The sequence below is a fragment of the Microcaecilia unicolor genome, chromosome 8, assembly GCF_901765095.1.
Source record: "Microcaecilia unicolor chromosome 8, aMicUni1.1, whole genome shotgun sequence".
NCBI lineage: Eukaryota > Metazoa > Chordata > Amphibia > Gymnophiona > Siphonopidae > Microcaecilia > Microcaecilia unicolor.
In genome coordinates, this window is record NC_044038.1 from 9,214,306 (window position 1) to 9,235,690 (window position 21,385).

At 43.6% G+C, this 21,385-nt stretch overlaps 1 protein-coding gene across 2 annotated transcripts in view; it reads right to left on the reverse strand.

The window, feature by feature from the left end:
- Positions 1-21,385, reverse strand: part of RAI1 (retinoic acid induced 1) — a 319,360-nt gene that overhangs the window by 211,755 nt on the left and 86,220 nt on the right. Inside the window, exon 2 of one of the 2 annotated variants that reach the window (XM_030212756.1) lies at positions 19,674-19,757. The exons of the other annotated variant lie outside the window; for it this stretch is intronic. The gene's annotated coding sequence lies outside the window, so the exon portion shown is untranslated. The remainder of the gene's footprint in view (positions 1-19,673; positions 19,758-21,385) is intronic. 2 annotated transcript variants of the gene reach the window in all.

Consider the following 21,385-nt stretch of genomic DNA (forward strand, 5'->3'; position numbering starts at 1 on the left):
GGCCTAATGTATTCATTTTTTTGCCCCATTTTATCCTTTGGTATACATGTCAACTTATCGAAGCACATCATCTACCTAGTTTTCGTGAAACATTCCATTATACCTGGCTCCTCTTCCAAGCCTGTTAATCTTCCTCCCCCCCTCCAGTGTCTATCTGTTCTTGTGTAAATCCATCCCTCCAAAATGATCCTTATCTGAGATATTTCTCCCTTCCAGAATCTTTGCATCACTCTACAGTCCCAACATAAATGAAAGAACATGCATCTCTTATCACACCCAATCCTACACTCTGCTGACCCTACACCCCTCTCTTACAGGCGTAAGTGCTCACGCCCAAAGTTAGACATGAGATCCACACTGAGCTAGTATTCTGTAAACGGCATTCTGCGCAGACTGTCCTTTATAGAATGCTAGCTTAGCGTAGATCTTAACAGCGCAAAACTTTGGATGTGCTTTACTGAATCTGTCCCTATATATGGGGGAAGTCACTGCTTGACCTGAGATCGGTAGCATGGAATGTTGCCACTCTTCGAGGTTCTACATGGAATGTTGCTACTCTTTGAGATTATACATGGAATGTTGAGATTATTTGAAATTCTACATGGAATGTTATTACTCTGAGATTCTACATGGAATGTTGAGATTATTTGAGATTCTACATGGAATGTTGTTACTCTTTGAGATTCTACATGGAATGTTGAGAGTATTTGAGATGAAATGTTATTACTGTTTGAGATTCTACATGGAATGTTGAGATTATTTGAGATTTTACATGGAATGTTGTTACTCTTTGAGATTCTACATGGAATGTTGAGATTATTTGAGATTCTACATCAAATGCTATTACTCTTTGAGATTCTACATGGAATGTTATTACTCTTTGAGATTCTACACGGAATGCTGAGATTATTTGAGATTCTACATGGAATGCTGCTACCAATTAGGTTTCTGCCAGGTACTTGTGACCTAGATTGGCCACTGTTGGAAGTAGGATACTAGGCTAGATGGACCATCGGTCTGACCCAGTATGGCTATTCTTATGTTCTTATATATCTACATTTGGCCCCTCAGCTACATAATAACAAGTTTCATTGTATTGTAGAAACAGCATTAGCATCACATCTGCAATTCAAATGTTCTAATGCGTACTTTAGGTATTTCATTGTATTATATCTGTGTTATTTGAATGTTCTTCCCTACTGTCTATTATGGTATTGTACTGACATTTATCATGTTTGTTGTACGATTGTTTTGCAGTGCTGTTAAATGTGTATATTTCTGATACTGATTCATTTCAGTCCTATTACTAGGTTTCAATTTTCCTCATTGATTACACTTGTTTATATTTGGTCACTTTACCGTTGTTATGCTGTTAACAAAACGGTGAGTTTTCTGTTAAACTGTACCTGCTGTACACTGTTTTGGGTGAATCTTTTCATAAAGGTGATGAATAAATCCCAATAAATAAATGTCTGCTTAACATTCCTCCCGACACAAACATTCTAAATATTCTCCCCCCACCAGGAGATCGCTTTGGTCTTTATCTGCCCTCACTTACTATGTTGCTGCTTACAAAGAGCTTCAGGGAACCCTGCTGCGGACGGTGGAAGTTAGGTCATAGAAACCCTTTAAAAGCGATTAACACATATTTTCCATATACGCTGCTTATGTTGCTGGTTATGACCAAGGTCTGGAAAAAAAAAAAAAAGAACCAGGCTACGACGACGACGGCTGGACTAGTACAATTGCTTAGTGCCTTGTCCGTTTCACTGCTGCTTGACACACACCACTGCTCCAGTTAGAAGGCTGCCCCAGTCACTGGACCCTGCTATAGGTCAATGGGTCATTTAGAGGCTTCTCCGTGCACTTCCTGGATCCTGCCTGTAGGGAAAGGTTTTCTTTTTCTGAATGCTGTTGCTTTGCAGCCTTCTGCCTTTGATGTAGAAAAGCTTTGCTCCTGCCTACAGCAAATCTCAGAGTCGCACTGTGGTTTTTTTGACTCAGAATGTTTTTATTAAGCTATAACGCGAAGGATAACACTGATACATAAAACAAACGTATCTCAGCTACGTCAGCTCTCACATTCACTGTGGCTTTAAACACGGCCACGCCCATCCGTGTCTACCACTAGCAGAGCTAAGAAGCCCTCTGGCATCAGAAGATGCAGGGTCTGGGAATGTCAAGCACCTGTCAGATTCTGAAGGACACAGTGTGGGACATAAGTAGCAAACTGCCCAAGCCAGCTATTGCGCCTAGAACACAGCGACAGCTGGAGGGTCAAAAAGTAGGGTTTTTTTTTTAACACTTGTACCCCACGCTTTCCCACTCATGGCAGGCTCAATGCGGCTTACATGGGGCAATGGAGGGTTAAGTGACTTGCCCAGAGTCACAAGGAGCTGCCTGTGCCTGAAGTGGGAATCGAAAGTTCCTCAGTTCCCAGGACCAAACATTCCATGTAGAAGTGGGCCCTTGCAGATCACCAATGTGGTCGCGCAGGCTTCTGCTTCTGTGAGTCTGACGTCCTGCACGTACATGCAGGACGTGAGGCTCACAGAAACAGAAGCCTGCGCAGCCTTCTACATGGAATGTTGCTAGTGGAATAGCAACATTCCATGTAGAATGTCCAATAGTAGCAACATTCCATGTAGAATCTCCAATAGTATCTATTTTATTTTTGTTACATTTGTAGCCTGCGCTTTCCCACTCATGGCAGGCTCAATGCGGCTTACATGGGGCAATGGAGGGTTAAGTGACTTGCCCAGAGTCACAAGAAGCTGCCTGTGCCTGAAGTGGGAATCGAACTCAGTTCCTCAGTTCCCCAGAACCAAAGTCCACCACCCTAACCACTAGGCCACTCCTCCACTGTTGCTACTATTTGAGATTCTACATGGAATGTTGCTATTCCACTAGCAACATTCCATGTAGAAGTCGGCCCTTGCAGATCACCAATGTGGCCGCGCAGGCTTCTGCTTCTGTGAGTCTGACGTCCGCCTGCGCAGCCTTCTACATGGAATGTTGCTAGTGGAATAGCAACATTCCATGTAGAATGTCCAATAGTAGCAACATTCCATGTAGAATCTCCAATAGTATCTATTTTATTTTTGTTACATTTGTAGCCTGCGCTTTCCCACTCATGGCAGGCTCAATGCGGCTTACATGGGGCAATGGAGGGTTAAGTGACTTGCCCAGAGTCACAAGGAGCTGCCTGTGCCTGAAGTGGGAATCGAACTCAGTTCCTCAGTTCCCCAGGACCAAAGTCCACCACCCTAACCACTAGGCCTATTCACTTTCCATTTGCTTCTCTCCCATACTGCCTAACGGTCTTCTCTTCTTCCTCCCATGACCCCTCCATCGTTCTTTTTTTTAAATCCTTTTTGCATCTCTAGTATCTTCATGTTGGGCTTGTTATGTTGGGGTTTTCCTTTTCTTGGTGCTGTAATCACACCATTTCACCTACGCACGAGCCACCACTGCTAGAGAATCTTAAAACCTATTTTAAAAATAACCTAAAACCATCTGAAGTCACATAATCTTTATCCGATTATCCTTTGTTCTCATGTAGCTGTCTCTCAGCCCTCTCGCTGCGCCTCTCTCTCTTTCCCAGCTGCAGAACAAAACTGAGCAGGTGGGGGGAGAGCAGGGACTTGGAGGGGAGCAAATCCAGCTTCTGGGAGCAGTTAGGGGGTGTTAGAGCAGACAGCAAAAAAAAAACCTCTCTTTTTTCCAGGGGGAAACTAACCTCACTCCCTAAGAATTGGGAACCTGCAGAGCTCCCAAGAAAATGACCAGGTTCCCTCCAATGCACTCTGTCATTTTCGCTGGCCCATTTGTGCATGAAAATCATTTTGTGCACAAGTGTTCAGACTTAACTCTTCCAGCCTTCACACTGCTACACACCAGTCTTGGGGGAGGGGTTTCAGTGCAATTTGGGATGCTACACTGGTTGCCTGACTCCGTGTCAGAGCGCTTTATTCATAACCATTTTCCCCTCGAGAGGCCTTTTGCAACCTCATACAGTCCGTCGTTCTCTGCCATCTGGATTACTGTAACGGAGTTTATGCTGGATGTAAAAAGCACCTCATTAAGAAACTGCGGACGGCCCAAAATACAGCGGCCAGATTGGTCTATGGAAAGTCAAAATTCGAAAGTGCCACGCCCCTCCGAGAGAAACTGCGTTGGCTTCCTGTCACGGATTGAATCTCCTTTAAACTCTGCTCTCTAGTTCATAAAATCCTATATGGTGAGGTACCTGGATACATAATAGATCTCATCATCCTACCTCTCAGGAATACATTCAGACTCTCCCGTTCGTATCTTAGCCTTCATTACCCAAAATGCAACGGCATCAAGTACAAATCCACGTATGCTACATCCTTCTCTTTCGTCAGCACTCAGCTTTGGAACTCTTTGCCGAAAACCATAAAAACCATCCTCAACCATCTAACTTTCAGGAAATCACTAAAGACCATGTTATTCGGAAATGCTTATCCCACGGCCTCTGCATGTGTCTCCACTGTTGGATGCGCATCGATCTAGAGACAATTTTGGACACATTCCCCTTCCCTCTTCCCTCCAGGTTTTCCTACTCCTTCCGTCCATTCCTACTCTTCCCCATTCTCTCTTGTAGGTTTTCCTGCTGTATTAGCTTCATTTCACTGCATTGGCGTCTGCCTTTGTGGTGCGCTGTAAGCCACATTGAGCCTGACACTGTTGGGAAACTGTGGGGTACAAATGAGATAATAAATAAATAAGTGTCTTTGCTGCTTGTCTTCTGAAATAGGCTAGGCCCTCCCTAGTGCAATCATGATGCAGAAACTCCAATGGGTACCTCATGGTATTGACTGCATGCCAATAACCTTACTTCACCTCTCCCCACACTCGTTTTCCTTCTGTGTGTGTCGCCAGGCTCTAAAAGCTTTTGATAAGAGTATCCAGGTACCCTACAGCCCAAGAGTTTTAATGATCGTTGTATAGGAGAACAGTCAGGGTTCTAATTTAATGATAAGAACTCATCGCTCACTGCTATCTTCCACGTTCAGTGGTACGGAAGGCAGCAGCCGGTCTCTTCTCATTGTGGTCGTATTGTGTGCCTGTCTGAAGACCTGAGGATGCTCGGGGGCACAAGGGCACTGCAAACTGCCAATCATCGGCCAACACGGAAGAGTTAATGTCCTGCTCTCACAACAGTACCAGCTGCCAACCAATTCAAACCCTGATGTTGATTCATATGAGTGGAGCATGACAGACGATGATGTGCCAGTCTGCTCCACTGACTGCCCCCTGCTGGTGGGATGAGGAAAGTAACACTGCTTCAGGGTTTTCAACATGAAGAAAACAAGCAGAGCACTGAAGTTCTGGTTTAGATTCCCTGCTCTGCATTCCAAGATGCATTCCTTTAATGATTTTTAATTGGTTTAATTACAACTGGGTAATATATTTCAGACAATACAACCGAATACGACTTACTGCATCATTCCAGCCCATGAGAAATATTATGTTACTTCTCAGCATTAGAATTCCCAGCTGCCCATCCTTTATAGCTCCGTGACAGTTTCTAAAACCAAAATTTCCTCTGGAACAAGGAAAAAAGATATCACCTACAATTTCTATGTTGATTCTTATTTCTACATATTGAAATGGACTAACATGGGGGCAACCAAGCTTCTTTGTTCTGTAACAAAAAACACCCCATTATCACTTTATCAAGATTGTCCTAAATTCTTGCAAGCCAATGTTCAAAGCTCCCCAGATAAGTTGTGCTGACTTGGTCCGTCCCTGGATTTTCAGCGACACTGTCTAGATCAGTGAGTCCCAAACCTGTCCTGGGGACTCCCTGACAGTCAGGTTTTCATGATATCCACAACGAATATTCATGGGATTGATTTGTATACACTGCTTCCTTGGTATGCAAATCTGTCTCATGCACATTTCATTGTGAATATTCTGATAACCTGACTGGCTGGAGAACCCCTAGGACAGGTTTGAAAATCTCAGAGACGTCCCCAGCACTATAGCACCGGGATACTCTGTGAGAGAACAAAAGAGTGGTTCTCTTAATTATCTGGTTAGTGGCAAGATTCAGGTCGCAAACCAGATAAGTATCTGCTGCTCAAATTTTGTCGGGTTAGTTGTTCATATCATTGATATCCAATAACACCAGTAGATGGTGCTGAATCTGGATATTCAACAAAAGCAACTGTCTGGATACTGGTGATGAATATGCAGATTTAATTGTTATTATTAAAGAATCTTTTATTGAGGTGCAAAACACACAACAAAGCAGTACAAAATACTGGCTATATAAATACATGCAAATGAAACACTAACTACATTGAAGAAAGCCCTTGCAACATTACAAAATGTCCCCCCCCCTCCCCCACCTCCCCATAAAGCTGGCGCATGGCCAAAGAGCTTTCTGAAAGAGACCACGTACGGCCCGAGACCTTTACTCTTATGGCCTCAGACCTAAAATCCAGACATAATCCCCCCCCTGGAGAACATCCATATCTAACCCCCCCCCCCCCACACACGTATAGCTATGAATGAAGTTGAGGACCTCAAAATTTATTGAGCACTTGGCTATGAGCCAAAGGTGAAAATGGAAGCTAAACAAGGGTCCCACACCATGAGAAAACGTTCCTGTCTCTTGGGGTAAGGACGAACCATCCAAGCCTCCCAAATCATTAGAGCATGCAGTTTATTCTGCCAGTTCCAAAACGCAAGACGTAGGATGCATTTCTTCCCCAAGGTATATCTATGCCTTCCCCAAGACTAAACTCTCTCCTTCCCGCAAGAACCCAAAAGTGAAGCTCTATGAAACAAGACACCTTCCATAGATAAGAACAATGAATGGCCCAGAAATGCAGATTTAATTAAAAAAAAATAAACAAAAAGCACTGACTGCCCTGGCTGAATATTGTCTGGTTGCTTCCTTCGTTGACGCTTCCCAAACTCATTCCACCTGACTCTGACCTTAGGTTTACTTCTCTGCAACCCCCTCTTCCCCACAACCTCCAGAGGAATAACTGCTGGGAATTCCTGCCGCCCTTTTGGTTGCATAAAAGCTTTCTCATTCCTGCATGCCAGGCTGCACACGATCGGTGACAAATTCAGCATTTTTCCCTAAGAGAAAAGGGAAATTAGCATGTTCTAAATCATGCAACAAACGACCCTCAGCATACATTTTCATTACGAATGCCTTCTTGCTTAAGACAGCAAACCAATGAGGATATGTCCCCACACACCTTGTAAATCATCTGTGTGAGCATTCCTGTCTATATTTCACTGATTCCATAAATCGTTATTCATCTGACCTGTTCTGTGCAGGTGCTCCAGTGTATAATAGATTTTAGATAAATAATTGAAATAAATGATTTGGGGGGGGGGGGGGGGTAATTTCATAACTGCACGCATGCATAAAAAGTACACACACAATTTACTCTGTGCAAACTTGGACAGATTTTCAAGGAAATTAAGTGTGCGCCTTCAGGGTTAATTTGAACGCATACACTTGAATTATTTTATACTGCGTCCCTATCTTGTCCCCAGGAATAACCCTGCTCTGTACAGGTAAGCTTACACACACAGAAATATTGGGGGTCGGTATTCTAAGCGATTTAACCGGCTAGCCCAGTTAAATCACTTGTTTGGGGATAACCAGTCATATTCAGCAGCACTTAACTGGATCGTGAGCACCCAATGAGAAACCAGCTATTTTGGGGGCATTCCGAGGGTGGAATCAGCACTCGGCCAGTTAAGTACTGAATAACGAATACATAGGACTGCATAAAAGCCAATCCCACGCAGTTCGCCATAGCCGGTCAAGTGCCGATTATCGCACCACCAACTGCCCCAGGTTTGAGACAGCTTGGGTGGGGAGGGGGGGCCTCCGGAGAGGATTCTTCACCTGGTGGGGCTTCTGGATTGCCACCAGCCAAGGTATTTTTGTTTGTTTTCTTCAAGGGTAAAGTGGAAATGCGTGGGCCATGCCCTCAGTCCACCTCCAGGCTCACCCAGAAATTGAGCTCTGGCTACACTATTGTGTCAGAATTTCTAGACACCTAACTTGTCCCAGTTGTAGAATTGCCCCTTGAAGGGCTAGTGTTACCTGGACTTTTCTCTGGTCACCTACTTTAATCCATGTTCTCATCTATAGAGGTTCCAACTGACATTTTTAACTTTGAATAGCATTGGGTTTCCCGCGCTGTGTTGTTTTGGACGCCAGCGTGAGCTTATGAGACACATGGCTACAAGTGTCTACAACCTGGTGAACTCGTGTCTATATGACATTTAGCTACTGTTGATGACCATTGCCGTTCTTGATTTGTTTGTAACATCTACTGACCAGAACAGATGCGATACGACAGTATGACTGCTGATGCAGGCGTTTTAAAGCCGAAACATAGCTCCATGTTGAGTCTTCTAAGTCTTCTGTTATTCCCATGACTGTTGGATCTTTTCACGGATGATGCTTCGAACTCACATCTGCAAGCCTCTTTTTGGTGCTTTGGAAATCCATTGTCTGTTTGTTCTAGTCTGATTTTACACACAGGGTTGTGTTGCTTCCCTTTTCTTGATAAATCCAAACCTCCCAATATGCTGAAGGTCCATCCACAAAGTTGGTGCAAGTGAATTGGATGTCCTAGGCGTCCCTTCAGCCTTACAGTGGATTCCAGCCCTTCCAATGGATTCCATCTCCAAGCTTCTGAAAATTGAACTCTACGATTATACTAACCCGCCAACAATTCTGTACAAAACACAACGTATATCGTGCTTTTAAATATCAAACTTTGTTTTCCAGCTACAAGCAGACACTGATGTTTCTTTGAGTTTATGTGGCTGTCGGGACTCACTGTTTTGCTTTGATGACCACCTACTCATGCTTAATGGTTGGGCTGGAACTACCTGTCTAACCCATCTCACTAAAAGGGGCCACTGGAGGTAGAAGGGGCCAGTATCAGCTTTCCTAACAAATGTTTATAATTAACGATCCAATGAAAGAAGCTCCCGTTTGTGACGTGTTGAGAAAACAGTAGTGTAGATTCAACTGGATCTGCATAGCCCAGACTCATCAAAAACAGAAAGACCCCATGACAAATGATTGCCAGAGTAGATCTTTCCAAAACAGCTATGGTGTATTGTGCTTTACTGAACTGGGAGTTTGCTTCTGACTGATAACTCTGGATTTAGAAATCTGAGCAGCTTTTATTGTGGCATATGCAAAAGAAAGTGGTGGATTCTATGAAAAAATGAGTATATCAGATTACTTTCAGTGGATTAGTCACAAGGGGGCCTGGTCTTCCTCACTTTGAGCTCAAGCCCCCTCCAAAATTGTGGCACCCGTGGAATGGCTGGCGGGGATGCCCAAGCCCCATTGGCTGAAGAGTTCGCTGCCTAAGCCCCTTTCCATGCTGCCTGAGCAGCGAGGAAATCGGCGGCATACTTCAGCTGCCAACGCCGCACTTCTACACTCGCTCAGTTCAGTAGCATGGACTGAAGATATACAGTGCTGGCAACGGTGACTGAAGCATGCTGCCGACTTCCCAAGGGAGACGACTTAGGCAACGGACTTGTTCAGCTGGCAGGGCTTGGGTATCCCTGCCAGTAAAGGTAGGGGAAGAGCTGAGAAGATGTGTGTGGCCCCTCCCAGTCCACCCCCATGAGGCTTAGAATTAGATTGTCGAATCTGTTTGTATGACCATATATATGTTTACATAAATTGAGGGTTCCTGGATGTATGAACAAATACTTTAGGGGTTCCACCATATGTTTGGGAATTACTAAGTCAGACCAAAGGTCCATCAGGCCCAGCATCCTGGAGCAGATCCATTTCTTATTGCTCATACTCAGAGACAAGCAACGGTTTTTCCCAAGTCTACGTGGTTAATAGTGGTTTATGGACTTTTCCTCCAGGAACTTGTCTAAATTCTTTTTACTTCCAGTTATGCTACCTGCCTTGACCACACCCTTCAGCATCAACTGCCACAGATTAGTTTGTGCATAGAGTGAAAAAAATAATTGCTCTCTCCAGTTCATTAACTCTACTGGTACGATTTAAATGGATAAACAAACCATTTCCTACTTACCCACTCCATCCCACTCATGATTTCATGAACCTTTATCATATCATATACCTCAGCCTTCTTTTCTCCACCCTGAAGAGCCCTAACGTGTTCAGCCTTTTTTTTTTTTCAATTTTCAATTAACTTTATTGATAACTCAAAGTTAAACAACACAACTTACTCAATATATCCAACATACAATCAATAAGATACCATGCATGAACCATACAAAGAGCACCATTCCTTCCCCTTCATCATTTAGGTTCATTTAGGTTGACCTTCTCTAAACCTTTTCCACTTTCACTACATTCTTTTTGAGGTGCAGTGATCAGAACCACACTCAATACTCAAGCTGCGGTTTCACCACGGATTGATCCTGAGGGATAATGATATTCTCCATTGTACTCTCCATCCCTTTCTGAATAATTCCTAACATTCTATTTTCTTTATTGATCAGAGCAACACACTGAGTTGAGGATTGAAACCCTATCATCTACAAGACCCTTTTCCTGAGTGCCGACTCACATAAAACTCATCATTCGAATTATTTATCCTTTCTACGTGACTTGTTCACATTACATTTCATCTGCCATATAAGATGCCCAGTCCCCCACTCTGCAACTCTCCAGAATCCGCTTGTGATTTAATCACTTCAAACAGTTGTACACCATCTGCAAATCTAATCACCTCACTCACTTCTCCCCTTTCCAGACCATAATGCTGTGGCTCCTTTCTCTATAATCTGCTCTGTACCTCTTCGAAATTCTCCATCAGTATTTGCCCTGGAAATCTGACAGCATTTTGCAATGCAGCTTGCTTCCAGATAACTGGTCATATATGCTTACAGAAACCTCTTCTGGCTTTGGGAATCTATTAACAGGATTTTAATGTCCCCCTCTGGAAGACATTTTTTTATGCAAAAAATTCCCATTGAGCTGCATACTGGCATTTTTGTAAATGTGGTCTCGTTTGAGGAACTGAGAAGTAACCTTTCCCGTTTGTGCGATCCTTCTGTACTGCCAAGTGTCGTACCAAGAAAAAAAAAAAAAAACAACTGTCCACTTTCATTGACTATTTGGTTTAATGTGCAGCATGTCACAGCCAAAGTCTTGTATTCTCAGTTTCAGTTCCGCTAATGTTAGATTCTTTTTGAACCATTTCCAAAGGCATTAGAAATGCGAAGGCACACAATACCTCTTGGAGTTTGGCAGCTGTGACCCTTCCTTTTGCACATGTTCCTTTCAATGCAGAAGAATCAGCTTTGGGTTTCTTCCTTCTCCATCAAAACTGAGCAACTCTCTCGTCCAGGTCAGGTACCATGACTGGCATGGGGTTGTAAGACTGCAACCGAGGCCGTCTTAATGTGCACGAGCTGAGCACCCCATGACGTAAGACGAGGTGCTCCTAATGCCTTGTTAAAATTTAAAGAGGCCACATATTCTGAATCCTGCCCCTGAATACACATTTTGTTAACGTATCCTATAAGGAGACCATTTGCTGTGTAGTAGCTACCAATTTTGATGGGGTGGGGGGAGGGTTCCATGTGCCTCGGCAACACCTTCAGTTCAGTTCCTATTCTGCAAAAATTGATATCTGGAGATATTACACGGAGAAACCCCTACCTACATGCATAACCTTATCGACCTCCCAACCAGAAACAGTTTGACGTCTTCCCGCACTTACCTTAATTTACACCTTCCCAACTGCAAAGGTATTAAGTACAAATCCTTCTTTGCATCCAATTTTTCCTTTCTGGGTAGCCAGCTTTGGAATGCTCTACCAAGACCAATCCGAACAATCAACGGCCTTCTGCCCTTCAGAAAAGCATTGAAGACCCATCTATTCAAGGAAGCCTAGCCTAACGATTCAACTATCTAAAGCATGCCCTCATGATTCTACCAACGATTGTTTTATATTGACCATGTTTCCCATAATCCTTATTGCTATCCCTAATCTTTTCCTCTCCATCTTCCTACACCTACCTCCTAACGCCCATTTCCTTCTATGCTTAATTCCTCATATGTTCAATTTACTATCCGTTAACCCCATTAATATTATGTTTGCTACAAATTGTATATTCTTCTTACGACTTGTAATTCTTTTTATTGTTACTATGTAAGCCACATTGAGCCTGCCATGTGTGGGAAAGCGCGGGGTACAAATGTAATAAATAATAATAATAAAAATAATAATATTTGCATCCTGCACCTTTTCTCCAGCTGACCTAGAGGAAGGGTGTGGGATATTTGTCTTTATCCCATGAAGATCTACAGCTCAACATGGCTCTGTACAGGGTTTAGAAGCTGAATCCAAATGGTTCAAGAACCCCCTAAGCCAGGGGTGAGCAACTTCGGTCCTCAAGGGAAGCAACTCAGTAAGGTTTTCAAGATTTCCCAAATTAATATGCATGAGATCTATTTGTATGCACTCATCGGTAAAATCTTGAAAACCCGACTGGGTTGCAGCCCTCAAGGACAGAGGTTACCCACCCCTGCCCTAAGCTGAGCAAAAGGAAGACCACAGTGCTTCTCAACAGAATTTGTATCTAGACGTCTCGTGCATATCAAACAGCTGCCTATCAGTCAGACATTAACTAATCAAAGATTAACAACACTGACCAGATTTTGTTGTTTCCAATTAATTTGCTTTTTCACAGAGTTTTGACTATTTTTTCCCTCACCAGAAAGAGATTCTCTCACACACATATGGAAAGGACAGCTTTCGATTGGTTAAGTGACTTGAAATGAATCATAATAGTTAAAATAGAATTCTTATAAAAGAAAAGAAACAACCATGTATAAAAGCGTCAAAATTAAGGTGAGCAGCTTCACCTTAATTTTATGGTTTAACACCTTATTGTTAACCGCTTTGACCCTTTTATTTAGTAAAGGCGATATATCAATTTTGAAAATAAACAGAAACATGTCCTCACAAACACCTTGAGATGATATAAGTCATATCAAGCCCCCCCCCCCCACACCGATAGAGCAGATGCACTGAATACCTATGACATACACACACATTATCATGATCTTTATGTTTTCACTAGTAAAAAAGCCCCGTTTCTGATGCAAATAAAATGGGGGGGGCTAGCAATGTTTTCTTCTGTGTGCATGTGGGAGTGTGTGTGTCCCTGCCCTCTCTCCCCTCCCCCCTCTGAGTCCTTCAGTGTTACAAAGCCAGCGATTTGATTTCGTGCTCTGCTGTTTTCCTTCACTGACTGTGTTACAGAGAGGGCGGGGCAGACACTCATAGGGAAACCGGATATCTCGCCCCCTTCACACTTCCGGCCGGAGGCTTCATAGAACGTTGGTGTTGCTTTTTATATAGAGAGAAGATATGTAAGTGATGGCAGTAAATGACGGCAGATAAAGACCAGCAGGTCCTTCTAGTCTGCTTAATAAGGTGGTTAGAGTTGTACCAGCTGCTACATACAGGTTACCCTCCCCCCCCATGCCTTTGTTTAGGGTTGTACCTGCTGCTCTGTGCAGGTTACCCCTTTCCATGCATTTGTAATCCATGTGGATGTTGCGCAAAAGGTGGTCTTCCACATGATTAAACTATTAGAACCAGAACAGATTTTCATTGGTTGATTGTGGCAGCAAGTTATTTCTTGACTGTCCACCAAAGGTTCAACAGAATATCAATGTGGAGTTGGCATCATGACACAGGACTTAATGATGTCATGATGTCAACCCCACATTGATATTCTGTTGAACCTTTGGTGGACAGTCAAGAAATAAAAAGTCTAAAGCTAGTTTACCCGGGGAATGCTATGTATTGTCTACTGAATATACGACCTGAACAGAGCCCGACACACTGTCATAAAATGGCTATCCAGCTCCTGGGGGCAGCCAAGCTGGCTCTAGCTAAAGCGTGGAGGCAGAAGGAAGTTCCCAAACTACAGGTGGTAGAAGATAGACTACACCACGTCTACCAAATGTCGAAACTGACAGCTATCCGAAAAGGACATCTACAAAAATGTCAAAAAATTTGGAATCCATATGAACAATGGAAAGGGATTTAATGATGTTTAATGATGTTATGGCCTGGGGGGGTGGGAGGGGAGAGATAGGGGGGGGGGGAATTCATTTAACTGTTGTAACAATTGAGAAAAGTGATCAGTGTATTACAGTTGTGGTTTTGCTTTTTGCAAGAAGGAAGTATTTATTTGTAATTTGTTTATAATGAATAAAAAGAAATTAAAAAAAAAAAAACCAGAAATAAAAAGTCCCGTGTCATGAGTTTGTCCAGAAGTATTCGCTGGCGTCCCTGAAGACCATCACTTGGGTTCTACGGCAGGAAAAGAGGGGCCCTGCTGGGAGGGAACTGTGGCCGATGCTATTCAGCTGTGGGGGCAGCTTAACCTCCCCATTCACTACTACCTCAGGAGAGAGGAAAACAGTTTACTACTATAAGTCTCAACAGCAGTCTTCATAGGGCTTCTATAAATTATAATTTGAAAGTGTTAAATCCGGTATTTATATTTCAGCCTGCGAGGGTTTCTTTGAGGGTACAACATAATTGGTGTTTATCAGTGTTTTTGCACCACAGGTGCTATTGCTGGGTATCTTTTCTGACAAAATCAAACACCTGAATTTATGTTCTACTCATGAGCACAGAAAAGAAATCAAAACAGAGAGGAGGACAGAAGGCAAGCCAGGGGAGAAGTGACAATGTACCAGGGGAAGTGGGGGGTTCCAGAACTTTGTAAGTTACACGTGAACGCTCCCCCCTTGCAGATTTCCACTAAGTGTTAATTTTTCTCTGTATGCGCAGGGCCGTAAACGCTGCACCCAGGGCTCTTTAGCTTAGAAAAGAGACAGCTGAGGGGGGATATGACAAAATACTTAGCGCTGTAGAACGAGTACATGTAAATCAATATTTTAACTCTTTCAAAAAGTACAAAGACTAGGGGACAATCAAGGAAGTTAGGTGGTGCTACTTTTAAAATGAACAGGAGGAAATATTTTTTCACTCAAGGAATACTTAGGCACTGGAATTCGTTGCCAGAAGACGAGGTTACAGCAGTTAGCAACCTGGATTTAAGAAAGGTTTGGCCAAGTTCTTGGAAGAAAACTTATGTTTTGGGTTAGTAACATGGAATCTTGCTACTCTTTGTGATTCCGGAACCTTCCTACTCTTTGGGATTCCAGACTCTTGCTACTCTTTGGGATTCTGGAGTTGGGATTCCGGAACCTTGCTACTCTATGGAATTCCGGAACCTTGCTACTCTTTGGGATTCCAGAATCCTGCTACTCTTTGGGATTCCGAAGTCTTGCTAATCTTTGGGATTCCGGAATCTTGCTACTCTCTGGGATTCCAGAATCTTGCTGCTCTTTGGGATAGTGTCAGATACTTGTGACCTGAAAACAGGATACTGGTCTAGATGGACCATCAGTTGTCATTCTTATGTTCTAATAATTGAGTGCTAACAACCAATTATTGATGTTAATTGGCACCCATTAAAATTTGCGCTCACATCTGGGTGTGCACTATTCTATAAGAAATGGCGCCTATGTCTAATAGTGCGCAACTGAAAAGGGGGTGTGGCCACGAGAGGGGCATGGGTGTGTCAAGTGCATCCTGAAAAGCTATGTGCTTTCTTAGCCTGCCTAACTTGGGCAGCAGCATTTACACCAGGTTTCACTAGGCGTATGTCTGGCACATAGAGTTAGGTGTGGGAATTGGCGCTAAGCACGATTCTACAAAAAGCACGCATCCTTTATAGAATTGATTTTTTTTCTGGCACTGAATTTTCAATGCCATTTATAGAATCCACCTATGCACATAGGAGTGACTATCCATCCCTTTTTTTTTTATATTCTTTTTATTAACGTCAATGAAAGACAACACAATAACCAACCTAACGGGACATATTGCAATTACAACACATCTGCAATACATTTGTAACTTGAGTAAAGTACATACATGGACATTATAAGTAAGAAACTGTCCTCTCTTCAAGAATCTTGTGCCTCTCCCTGTATGGATGGATTGCGCACTTGACTCAGGCAGGAGAAAAACAGATATAACTTGACCACCTAAATCGAACATAAAACTGATCCATATAGAGCCAATATTCAGAAGTTATACATATATCTGACACTTATAAGCCATGATCATCAGATATTCTACATATATGTATGCTTATAGATATAGGGGTCGGTTTTATAACCCGTCACTAATATTTATAGACCCATCACGGGGTGAATTCTATATATGGTGCCAAAAAAAGCACTATTCTATAAGCCACGCTTACATGTAGACACTGTTTATAGAATAGCGCTTACGCCCGGGAATCGTGTCTAAATTTAGGAGCGGCCATTTGTGCCAACTGAAACGCAAATTCCCCCCCTTAATCTCTAAACGCTAGGAATGCCTCATTCTGCCCATGACCCCCCACCCTTTTTTTTCCTCACACATAAAATTTAGGTGCGGATCTAGGCACGTAAATTCTAACTGAATCTAATTAGCGCCGATTATTGATCAGCAGGAGATAACCAGTTAAAAGCTCTCCCACCTGGTTATCTCCTGCCTAATATGGACCTCGTAATTTATGTTTACATATTAGAAACATCCGCTACAGTATATGAATGGTGCTGCCGAGTATAAGAATAATCTGAGTATTTGAATGAAAATTGACTTGCAACATGGACATCTATATCTATAAATATCTAGCCAGAGAGAGAGGCAATACATTCACTATAAGGAAAGGAGTGTGGTAGCCGTGTTAGTCCACTCTTAAGGTTATCAATAGAAATCAAACATGTTTTATTTTATTTGATTTCTATTGATAACTATAAGGAAAGCAACTCCATTCTGGCTGTTGTACAGATTAATTCTCTTTTAAATACAGGAAGGGGGTAAAATCTTTCTGTGTATGCAGTAGACAGGCGTCTCTTTCTTTGACTTTCATCTGGAAGAGCTATCCTGGGAATCCATTCACTCCAATTTAAGCTAAATGTCCACCTCTTCCCCCCACCCCCAGACCCTCGCCCTCAGAAAATCCCAGCATCCTCCTTCAGATTTCTAAAGGTGAGATACGGATGCTGACTAAGTCTTGTTTTAGCCTTTACAAATAAGCTCAGAATGCTTTCCCCGGTTTCTAAAGTTTCATCATCCTTGGTCCTGAATAAAGACCGACTGCCCTCTCTCCTGACCACCGCACTTGAAGTTTTTTTTGTAGAACAGAATCATCTTCTTGGCCTATTTGGGTACATTACACATTAAAGCAATGACAAAGCAACCGTGTAGGTCCAGTTCCACTGTTACTGCATCGTCTTCCGATTTTTCTTTCTTTCAAAAGTTGTTACTTAGGCCACCTGGCATGGAGGCAGCCATTTTGTCACACACTGATGTCATCAACAAACTGCATCACGTCTCACTGTACAACAAGTTTGCGTGCGGCAGTCTCTCACTTTTCCCTCGTGTTCACCTCATTTCCTTTCAGGCAGACTGGAAGGAAGCGTGGTAAAAACACTGACGTGAGGCATGATGATGCCTATGTCACCATCCTCGGTAAACAAAATGGCTCTCTCCACCGACTGAAAATCCCTATTGATGCCTAACATAGAACCCTGAAAAGAACTGGGATATATTTACTTTCTACAACGCACATGGCGGCAGACTGGGAAGACGTGAATGATCATTATTCCTGGTGTCATGGTAGAAACCCTCTTTGTGACATGATGTAATTAAGAGTACTCTGCTTCTGCCTGGCTTTCATTGCTCTCTGAAAGTAGGTTTTAGTCTAATGAAAGGACGTTGTATGCACTCAGCAGCATATGCTGTTTAATACTGAATTTTGTATTCTGAGGCACTGCAACGTTGTTCCTGGAACAAGCGAAGTCGGTTATACTTCTAAAAGAGCTTCACTGGACCACAGTGCCTACCCTGGAAGAAAACATCACAGAGTCTTTGTAGGTCATGTTTCACAGGAACAACCTAGAGAAATTATCCAAATGGCCAGGTTGCAGAGGAGCTGTTGAGGCCACCTTGCAATTCTTCCCTTGCTCCTAAAGGAATAACAAGCCACACAGGCACAGATGCTTCAGCATGTTTGGGAGCACGGAAAAGCGTCGGCTTGGGGGTACAGAGCTGTGTTTCCCTGGGCATACGTGGCATGACTTTATTTTTCCCGTGCACAGTTGTCCTCATCACCTTCCCCTCCCTGCCCACCAATACCAGTCCCTGCATGATGTGAGATAGCAAGAGAAGCCGCTCAGCGTCTCTCTTCTGATTTCAGGCACTCCACGCTCACTCAAGCGCCTCTTCTGAAGCACTAAGCATTTTCATTATAACTCTTGCTCAGCCCTGCGTCCCTGTCAGGCACCTTCAATCACGTCCCTCCCCTCGCTTAGCACAGAAAAAGCCGCATTTGGAGAAAAGAAGTAAAGACCGTCACTCAAGCCATTTGGAGGTGAGGTCCCCTATTGAAGGATCCTGGCTCCCTTCCCCCCCCCCCCCTCTAATGAGCGTTAAGAAAGCCTAAGCTCCCACACAGTGGTTTTCAAATGCACAGTGAGGGATCTGAATTCAGGGCTAAGGGGTTTTCCCCCCTTCTCCTGTGTAGCATTTATTTAAAACAATGCGCTCCGGAACGTCCGCAGGGACAAACAGCATCTCGGGGTAACAATCAAATGAGCAGAGATGGCAAACCTCAACAGGGTTTCTGCTTAAATCCATCAAAAAGTTGTTGTTTTTTTTTCCCCCCTGCCCACAACTTCCATCACAAACTGACCATAGTAAACACAACCTGCCAAGAAAACTGTAATTATATGTCCATATTGCAACTCAAAATATCTCTAGTTAGAATTAACCAGAGCTCCTGTACTGGAAAGAAAAAACAGGTCCACCTTAGGACCCAGGAAACTAGACAGAAGTTCTTTTATCCTAACCTTCTGATGCTCGAGTCCTCACCGCTGGTCACAGCATCATTCAGAAATCCAGCAAAGGCAGGGGTAAAAATAGAATTAGCCTGGCTAAATGGACAAGATCGGGGTAAGTGGACTTTTAATCGCCAGAAAGCGTGATGTGTGGGTTTTTGGCTGCATAGAAGAGAGATGTTTCAGGGAGAGGGGTGTTTCGGAGGCGTGCTTGGAGAACGTACACGTACACTTCATTTCCAAACATGTTCATGCATGGTAGGCGCTCCGCTATCCTGCACATTATGCACCGCCGTTCGAGGGTAGGGAGCTGATGGCTGGGCTAACAAGCGGACACGTCCTGCTTTGAAAATCATCTGGGTTTGTGCAGTCTGAAAAGTGCATGCATGCCTTGTCAGCTGGGCGCCTGAGAGAAAATGAAGCCCAGTGAAATCTCATGAGCTGAGCGGGTCTCTAGAAATATGCAACGAATCCAGAATCCACCAGAGGTAATGGCCCATGTATAACTAAATGGGATGCAAAGAAACCAGTCCTAAGAAAATCCCAGTTAACAGCAGCAAGACAAAAAGAAGAAGGGGTCGGGGGGGGGGGGGGGGGAGAGAAAAAGAGAGAGAGAATCTTTTAATCAGGACGGGACAAGTTGCATAGGCAGAAAAGTCTCCACTACACGGTAAACAGATATAAACACAAACAGAAGGCATTTTTCCGGCATGTAACACAATACCTGCTTTCTCCGCTCCTGTATCCCTTTCTCTGTCCTTCCTTCCTTCCTTCCTTCTCTTCCAGAAAACAGTGGCCAGATTAGATCCTTAGGAAAAAAAAACGTGAGAAATAGCACAAATCTCTTTTTTTTCCCCCCCCCCCTTTCTTCCTCAGCAACCCTTCAGAGCTCCTTCAGCAGTGATTATTCATGGAGCACTAGGGGATATAAGGTAATTAGAATCAGCCCTATAGCATTGAGCCTGAAAATGTAATACCGGTGGGGGGGGGGGGGGGGAGGAGGGGGAAGGGGTGGTGAGCTGCCAGCTCTGACACCAGACAGGATAGTGCTAGGGAAGTGGGGGGGGGGGGGGGGGGAGTTATTTCTTTCAATCTCAATAGAGAAGTAGCAGGTCGGCAGAGAGGATGTCAGGATGCTGCAGGGTTGTTGGCACGGGTGTCCTTTATTTCTGGAGAGGGTGGCTGGCACTTGCCTTTGCTTCTGTGATCCACAGGATGCAGTGTGTGTGTGTGTTTGTTCCAGGAAGAGCAATCAGTAGCCGCACATAGAGCACTGAAATGCCATCGTGCACGGTCAACTAAAAGCGAAAGAATTGGGGGTGGGGGGGGGGGGTTGTTTGTCCTCCTTTCAGTTCTCTAGAGGAGGAGGAAGAAAGATCGCTGGTTCTTCCAGTTTTAATTTTTCCCTCTTTTCCCAGCCTCAACAAATCATATCTATAAAACCTTCCAAGCGCCAGTTTCTCAGCTTTGAATGGAAGGGGAGAGTGGGTGGGAAGAGAAAGAAAAAAGAGGGCGAGAGAGAGACTTCCTCAGCCGATATTGGATCTGCTATCATAAACAATGAAGGCAGAGGGAGAATTGGGGGGGGGGGAAGTGCCTAAGAAAGAGATACAGGAGAGGAACACAAAATTTTAGAGAAAGAACGATGCAGGATGAAAACAGAGGAGGATGGTATGAAGGGAAAAAGCCAAACGGGGGGAAGAGACAAAGGGATGGGGGGGGGGGGATCAGAGAAAGAAGGGGCAAGCACAGCAAAGAGGAAAAACAAGACAAAGGATGAGACACAGAAAAAGGGGGGGAAAAGGAAGAGAACGGGGATAAAAAAGGAGAAGAGATAGCGATAAAAGAAAACATGAAAAAAGGCGAAAGGTAGGAGGAAGGTGAGGGAGAGAAAAAGGAGACCCTCATTCCTGCTACCCCCCCCCAATCTCTCTTTACCCTGCTGAGAGGGGTAGGAAAACTATAGAAAATAAAAAAAGAGTCTTGGTTTCCTTTCTCTGTGCTTCTGGGATTTAGGTGGAGTGACAGGACAGAGGCTGACAAATGAGATCTGACAGCAACAAATCTCCAAGCAGCTTCTCGCATGGAAAGAGAATTAAAAAAAAAACCCAACCAAACAAAAAAAAAAAACCCCATACGCAAGAGATTCAAATGAAACTAAAGAGAATCTGAATGTTGTGGAGGCCACCTTTTAATAAAATTAAGAAACTGGGACCCCACACCCCCTACACCAGGACACTTAGCAAGCCTATTAAAATATTTGCTACCCTTCTATTGTGAGTAAATACTTTTGTTTTCATGGAAACCACGACTAGAGAAGACTTCAGTGGGCTCCGAGAAGAATTTCTGCAGCTTTTCCGCATGGCAAGTAACCCTTTACTGATGGGCTTAAAGACGCGCGCCTGGGCAAAGTGTGCCCTGCAGTGACACCGAGTG